General features: G+C 46.5%; 1 protein-coding gene across 2 annotated transcripts in view; it reads right to left on the bottom strand.

Moving 5' to 3' along the window:
• The window catches only part of NUMA1 (nuclear mitotic apparatus protein 1), a 98,471-nt gene extending 93,453 nt beyond the window's left edge, over window positions 1–5,018 (bottom strand). For both annotated transcript variants that reach the window (XM_068266546.1, XM_068266544.1), the window contains exon 1: window positions 4,923–5,018. The gene's annotated coding sequence lies outside the window, so the exon portion shown is untranslated. The remainder of the gene's footprint in view (window positions 1–4,922) is intronic.
• Between the last annotated feature and the right edge of the window lie 3,255 nt (window positions 5,019–8,273).

Consider the following 8,273-nt stretch of genomic DNA (forward strand, 5'->3'; position numbering starts at 1 on the left):
ATCACGCAGCTCTGCTCATCATGGCCAGAGGAGACTAGCAAGATTTTACATTGTATGTCAGGGTTTATGTATGAAGAGCCTGTCAAAGTCATATCAACACAACCCTGGCTCATGCATAATGCTCGGCATACGATCTAGCAGATAGTGCGCCGGTAACGAGCCAGTGGCTCGATGCCGGCGCGTCACCGCTCGTCCGCTTGTGCGCGCAGATCAATTCCCGCTCGCCCCCGTAGGCACTTTCTTCTCAGCGCTTAGTTTTTGCCTATTGTCCGCCCGCGGGGATCGAGCCGGGAATCGATCCCCCTGCGTGATCGGACATGTCGGAAATTATCAATCAAGCCATCAGCAGCTCGATTGATTAGAAAGTACACTGCCTTGTATGCCTAGCATAAGATATCTAGCAATATATGGACAGATCGATCAAGAGAGAGCTCTCTCTGATCAGAGAGATCTGTTGGCTGCCCATACACCGCAAACCGATTCCCGATCTGTTTCAGCAACTTTACACTTCATCAGTCCATTGTTGTAATATCAAACGCTGTTACATGCCACGCACGCAATCACGTAAGTGCAACGGAGATCTTTCCAGCATTCAGATCGGACATGTTGGAAATAATTGATTTAGCAGTAAATCTGCCAGAAAATCTCATCACGTGAACCAGACATAAAGGTTAGATTGCCATACAATATGGCAAACTGACAAGGCTGGAACAGAACTGCACACTTTATGTGTGATCTCAGCCTAATCACCATGAAATCCAATGAAAACAAACTGCATTGCTGCACTGTCCGATACAGTGCAATGTATGGGCTGTCTACCGATACGTCCCATCGACCGAAATGTACCATCCGGTCCTAGTTTTGGACACAAATCTATGAAAATTACGATCGATTCTTCCCGTTACGTTAGAGATAAATGCCAAAACCGGTTCACACTTATCAGTCCACAATTTTCTGGACAGGGAATTAATTTCCCACAGAAGCCCTATGAGGAAACATCTGCTTTGGTCTTCAACTCGAGACCACAGCAAAGCCCTCTCGGGTTGGCGATCTGGATCTAAGTGAACCGAATCCAACCAGTGATAGCTGTCGGATTAGCAGCTGTAAGGAAATCACCCATATCCGAAACCCCATAGCCTCGCTCCGTGCAAATATCTGGTCCAGCTCAAAGTAATTACATGGCCTGTGGTGCAGAAACGTAAAGAAACTAAAAGCTGAATTTGCAGTTTCTCTTTAGAGAGGGAGAGAAGAAGAAGGAGATGTGTATATTGCGCTCTAAATCTATTTCATTATCCTATGTAAAGTCCTTGACTTACATTCCTTCAAACCGATCACTGGCCGGATAATAGGAAGTGACCGTACTACCCACATATAATCAATAAAAGACACGGCCAGAGATTCTCTTCAATAATAACTGCATGTCAAAATAATCAGCAGCAGCTCTACATATAGAGAAATACTGTAATGCTAGGTACACACCATATAACTTTCTGGCAGATTTACCTGCCAGATCGTTTATTTTCAACATGTCCGATCTGAATTTCGATCAATTTTTTTATTTTCCGTCAATTTTTTTTGTTTTCCAACCGTTTTTTAGATCAATTTTCATTCAGTTCTATGAGAAATTGATCGAAAAAAATTATCAGAAAATTGAAAAATCTATCGAAATTCAGATCGGACATGAAGGAAATAAACTATCTGGCAGGTAAATCTGCCAGAAAATTGTATAGTGTGTACCTAGCATAACCCAGAGGAAAAATCACAGTGAGAGCAGCATGCGGCTTCCCTATTGGCCACTGTAACCACCCATCCAATGAGAAGAGGGCAGAGGCGGAGCTAATCCTAACTTCCAGCTGACTCCAGCAATCAGTGACAGTCACTGTGACATGCAGTTTCCACCACAGAGTACCTTAGATAATAAAGAACTTGCGTAGAGTGATAATAGAAAACAAATACAATAAACCCAGTGTCCGACCGCCCCCGCTGGTTACTGAACACCTCTGTCAGTTTGTAGTAAACATAACTTACTTCGTTTGTTTTTTATTTTTACTATAAATATTAATAAATTTAGTCAGTATTTTCTCATTGAAAAAAATCTTTCCTTGATTTACTTTCTAAAATGTATCACAGACTGGTGACATTTATTAGGGTTGGATCACACAGGCAACTGCCGGCATCCACGTACATCGTTTACCGTTGGGACCCACTGCATCCTACAATGAAACGAATGGCAGCAATCACTTCAATGTGAAAATGCAAGGTTCATACACACGTCTGATTTTTCCAAACGACCAGTCGGTCAGACCGATCATTTGGACGTCAAGTCAGAAGTGTGTACAAACAATTGTTCAGCTGATAGGACTGGTTTTGGCAGATTGGTCAAAACTAGTCTTATGATTGTAAGCCTTTGGGCAAGGTCCTCCTCCTTTTGTGTCCTACCTGATCTTGCACCTCCTTTTGTGTCCTACCTGATCTTGCACCTCCATTACTGTGCCCCCATGATATGCATCTGAGTGAACCTAACTTGCCTAATCTCCATGCTCCATCCAGTGACTAAGCATTACCTTGTACTCATACTGTGCTGTGTGATCTCCATGCTCCATCCAGTGACTGACTAAGCATTACCTTGTACTCATACTGTGCTGTGTGATCTCCATGCTCCCATCCAGTGACTAAGCATTACCTTGTACTCCTACTGTGCTGTGTGATCTTCATGCTCCATCCAGTGACTAAGCATTACCTTGTACTCATACTGTGCTGTGTGATCTCCATGCTCCCATCCAGTGACTAAGCATTACCTTGTACTCATACTGTGCTGTGTGATCTCCATGCTCCCATCCAGTGACTAAGCATTACCTTGTACTCATACTGTGCTGTGTGATCTCCATGCTCCCCTCCAGTGACTGACTAAGCATTACCTTGTACTCATACTGTGCTGTGTGATCTCCATGCTCCCCTCCAGTGACTGACTAAGCATTACCTCGTACTCATACTGTGCTGTGTGATCTCCATGCTCCATCCAGTGACTGACTAAGCATTACCTCGTACTCATACTGTGCTGTGTGATCTCCATGCTCCATCCAGTGACTGACTAAGCATTACCTCGTACTCATACTGTGCTGTGTGATCTCCATGCTCCATCCAGTGACTAAGTATTACCTGGTACTCATACTGTGCTGTGTGATCTCCATGCTGCATCCAGTGACTAAGTATTACCTGGTACTCATACTATGGTGTATGATCTGGTTTTCTTGTATCCTGTATTGTCATATTGCTGTATGTCACCCCTAAATATTGTCTGTAACCTAAATTAATGTTCAGCGCTGCGTAATATGTTGGCGCTTTATAAATACAATAAATAAATAAATAATTATGTGGACGATCGTTTGTACACACGTCTGACTTGACGTCCAAATGATCGGTATGACCGACCGGTCGTTTGGGAAAATCAGACGTGTGTATGAACCTTTACCATCGATTGCGTTAGCACCACAGATGATAGAATTTTCTGAGGCGTTGCATGTAATGTCTAGCGTTCACTGCGTTTGACTGAAGCTCCATAACCCCCAGGGATTCAAAACACAACACAACGAAGTGACACGACACAGAGTAAACAAACATTCTGCAGGGATGCACCTGCCAGAGTTAAGGTCCGTACACACGCCGGACTTTAGGCAACGACGGGTCCGTCGTTGCCTCCCGCTGGGTGGGCGTGCCAGCGACACTCCGGCGTGTGTACGCTCTGTCGTCAGACTGATACGGCTTTTTCTGAGCGATCCGCCTCGTTGCCTAAAGTCCGGCGTGTGTACGCTGCTTTAGGGACATGTCACATGGGTGATCGCCGGTGGCTCATTTAGCTGTGCAAACAAGCACCTGGCATAGTTTGCACAGCTAAATGAGCCACCGGCGATCACCCATGTGACATGACCCTAACTGCTGGCAGGTGCATCCCTGCAGAATGTTTGTTTACTCTTTGTTCCGAAAAGGGGTCTGTAGTCAAGAGCAAGAGAGTCGGTGGTCTCAAACTGAGGAGCAGGATTATGTTTGTACACACTCCACAGTCCTGATAAGACTTAAGCTGGCCACTAACGGTCCAAGTTCTAGCAAAAAATCGTTTGAGCAATCAGAAATTCTGATCGGATTGGTTGTAAATAATCTCAGTTGATGGGCACAATCGATAATGAACGATTATAAAAACAATCATCCGGTTGAATTTTCGTTGAACCAAAATTTGGATTTTCTTGTTGGCCGTGATAGATAGGAAGCAATGATTGGTTAGTCGGTGGTGTAGTGAACAATTTTTCGCCCGATCAGAATTTCTGATCACTCAAACAATTTTTCGCTAGAAATTGGACGTTAGTGGCCACCGGAGTCGGAGTAATTTTGGGCACCTGGAGTCAGATGTTTCATAAACTGAGGAGTGGAAGTTGGATGATTTTTGTACTGACTCTACAATCCAGGTTCCAAAGCCAATAGAAATAATACCCGTTCTCCCATAATGCACTGGGAGGAGAATCCCTCAGCCTAGGCTGTGACATCACTGGGGGCGGAGCTACATTCAGTATAGATGGATATTGGTGTTTGTGGAGCTGAGGCCGGGATAATGGCTGTATAAGCGGCTCCCATGTACTCTGTGTCACCCCAGTGAGGGTTCCCCTATAGAGGCCGCTATGGTCAGTGTGGCTTCAGCAGCCGGTGTCTCTGGGCCTGCAGGGGTCGCTGTATGCCCGGCAGGGGGTCAGCGCAGAGCCCGCACCCCCTCTATACACAGAGCAGCGGCTCCCCCGCCAGCCAATCACCGCCCGGGCCGCCTGAGCCTGCAGGCCGCGCGCACACACTGAGGCGCCGCGGGAGCGCGCACGGCGGCCTCTCCTCCTCCCCGGGACCCGCCATACTCCGCTATCCGCGGACTCCCCGCTCACCTGAGGAGATCTCCCGCTCCGCCGCCTCCGCTGCGCTTTATTCAAACCTCTCCGCCATGACGGACCGCCGCCGCCGTGACGTCAGCTCGCGTCTCCGCCCCCTCAGCTCCTCCTACGTGGCGGGACCGCCCCTCGCTTCGTCCATTCAGCGGTGCGCCCGCCCCTCTCTGAGACAAACCAGCAAGGCAAACCCCGCCCACCGAGGCTTGTATGTACGGAGGCGGGCAGAAGTGCAAGGTTGGGACACGCCCACTGTGGCATCGTCACGTGACCCAAACACGGGATCAGAAGGTGATACAAGAAGCCACAGAGAGAAGGCCATGGTGCTGCAGAAATCTACTGGAGACAGTGATTTGCTGGAAACACAATGGCTGGGGACACATGGAGCTATAGAGAGATACTGGAGGCACACAATGGCTGGGGACACATGGAGCTATAGAGAGATACTGGAGGCACACAATGGCTGGGGACACATGGAGCTATAGAGAGATACTGGAGGCACACAATGGCTGGGGACACATGGAGCTATAGGGAGATACTGGAGGCACACAATGGCTGGAGATACATGGAGCTATAGGGAGATACTGGAGGCACACAATGGCTGGGACACATGGAGCTATAGGGTGATACTGGAGGCACACAATGGCTGGGGACACATGGAGCTATAGGGAGATACTGGAGGCACACAATGGCTGGAGATACATGGAGCTATAGGGAGATACTGGAGGCACACAATGGCTGGAGATACATGGAGCTATAGGGTGATACTGGAGGCACACAATGGCTGGGGACACATGGAGCTATAGGGAGATACTGGAGGCACACAATGGCTGGAGATACATGGAGCTATAGGGAGATACTGGAGGCACACAATGGCTGGAGATACATGGAGCTATAGAGAGATACTGGAGGCACACAATGGCTGGGGACACATGGAGCTATAGAGAGATACTGGAGGCACACAATGGCTGGGGACACATGGAGCTATAGGGAGATACTGGAGGCACACAATGGCTGGAGATACATGGAGCTATAGGGAGATACTGGAGGCACACAATGGCTGGGACACATGGAGCTATAGGGTGATACTGGAGGCACACAATGGCTGGAGATACATGGAGCTATAGGGAGATACTGGAGGCACACAATGGCTGGGGACACATGGAGCTATAGGGTGATACTGGAGGCACACAATGGCTGGGGATACATGGAGCTATAGGGAAATACTGGAGACACACAATGGCTCTATAGAGATTTCTGGAAAGACACATAATAGCTAGAGATGCATGGTGCTATAGACTGGAGACACATGATGGCTGGAGATACATGGTGCTATAGAGAGATACTGGAGGCACACAATGGCTGGAGATACATGGTGCTATAGAGGATACTGGAGGCACATAATGGCTGGGGATACATGGAGCTATAGAGAGATACTGGAGACACACGATGGCTGGAGATACAAGGTGCTATAGAGATTTACTGGAGAGACACACAATGCCTAGAGATACATGGAGCTATAGATATACTGGAGACACATGATGGCTGGAGATGCATGGGGCTATAGAGAGATACTGGAGGAAAACAATGACTGGAGATACATTGAGCTATACAGAGATACTGGAGACACATAGGGCTCTATTCATAAAACCTTACCGCAAGTTTTCCGCTCAAAACAGCGGATTTTCCCGTCCATTTAGCAAAGTGGGCATTCATAAAAGCTGTTCCCGCATGAAAATCTACAATCCCCCAGCAGACCGAGAAATTTCCGCCTTCTCCAGTGTTTTTCTAGATTTATCTAGAAAAAAGTAACAAAATGGCCATTCATAAAGATTAGAGGAAGCGGTATGTGGACGGGAAATACCGCTTCCTCTGATTTTGCGGATTACATACAAGTGAATGGGACAGACCTCCCAGAGAGAGCAGCGCACGGAGGGACTCTGCCGGCTGCAGTGTTTCCGCATGCCTTCCGACAGCTTACCGCCAGCCTTCAGCGGGAGATCTCCGCTCTTGCATCGCAGCTTTCAAGATTTTTTTGAATGACCACCCAGAAGTGTAAAATACCGCTGCGGTATTTTACCTCCAGGAGTTTTTTCGCCACATCTTTTTTATGAATAGAGCCCATAATGGCTAGAGATACATGGAGCTATAGATATACTGGAGACAAATGATGGCTGGAGATACATGGTGCTATAGAGAGATACTGGAGGCACACAATGGCTGGGGATACATGGTGCTATAGAGAGATACTGGAGGCACACAATGGCTGGAGATACATGGTGCTATAGAGAGATACTGGAGGCACATAATGGCTGGGGATACATGGAGCTATAGAGAGATACTGGAGACACACGATGGCTGGAGATACAAGGTGCTATAGAGATTTACTGGAGAGACACACAATGGCTAGAGATACATGGAGCTATATATATACTGGAGACACATGATGGCTGGAGATACATGGGGCTATAGAGAGATACTGGAGACAAATAATAGCTAGAGATACTTGGAGCTATAGTTATACTGGAGACACATGATCGCTGGAGATACATGGTGCTATAGAGAGATACTGGAGGAAACATTGACTGGAGATACATGGAGCTATACAGAGATACTGGAGACACATAATGGCTAGAGATACATGGAGCTATAGATATACTAGAGACACATGATGGCTGGAGATACATGGTGCTATAGAGAGATACTGGAGGAATACAATGGCTGGAGATACATGGAGCTATAGGAAGCTTCATTTTCGGAAACGCAATGCGGTCTACAGGAACATCAGAATATACATAGACTGGCTGATGTTTCCATCCATGCACTGCGATTCACTGCGGCAACACAATGCATGGTTGCATGTGTATGCATTTTGGCAATGGTGTGTTTGTGATGAAATCTCATTCACTATGTTGAATGGAATTGCAACTACATCAGGAGAAATGTGGAACAACTCAGAGCTGTTTGTCGTGGTGCCCACCTTCCTTGCCCACAGCTTTAAAATGGAAATGAGGCCTTAGAAGAGTAGCAGCAGGATATTGTACTGTGTTAGCCATCAGTAAAAGCAAGAGGTTTTAAATCAGGATAATACTGTTTATTGGCTCACTAAAATATATATAAGAGCAAGCTTTCGGCTTTCCAGCTGACAAAGGCTCAATAGCCGAAAGCTTGCTCTTATATATTTTTAAGTGAGCCAAAATGGTATCATTCTGATTCAAAACTTCTTACTAATCTTGAAGAGGAGTCTCAATTTTATTGGTATGCAGTAGAGCAAGGGATTGGCGTCATGTGACCATGGTATTTGTAATAATACTAATCATTAATATTAAAAATAATAGTAATAATTAGAAT

Source organism: Hyperolius riggenbachi, chromosome 2, assembly GCF_040937935.1.
Source record: "Hyperolius riggenbachi isolate aHypRig1 chromosome 2, aHypRig1.pri, whole genome shotgun sequence".
Lineage (NCBI taxonomy): Eukaryota > Metazoa > Chordata > Amphibia > Anura > Hyperoliidae > Hyperolius > Hyperolius riggenbachi.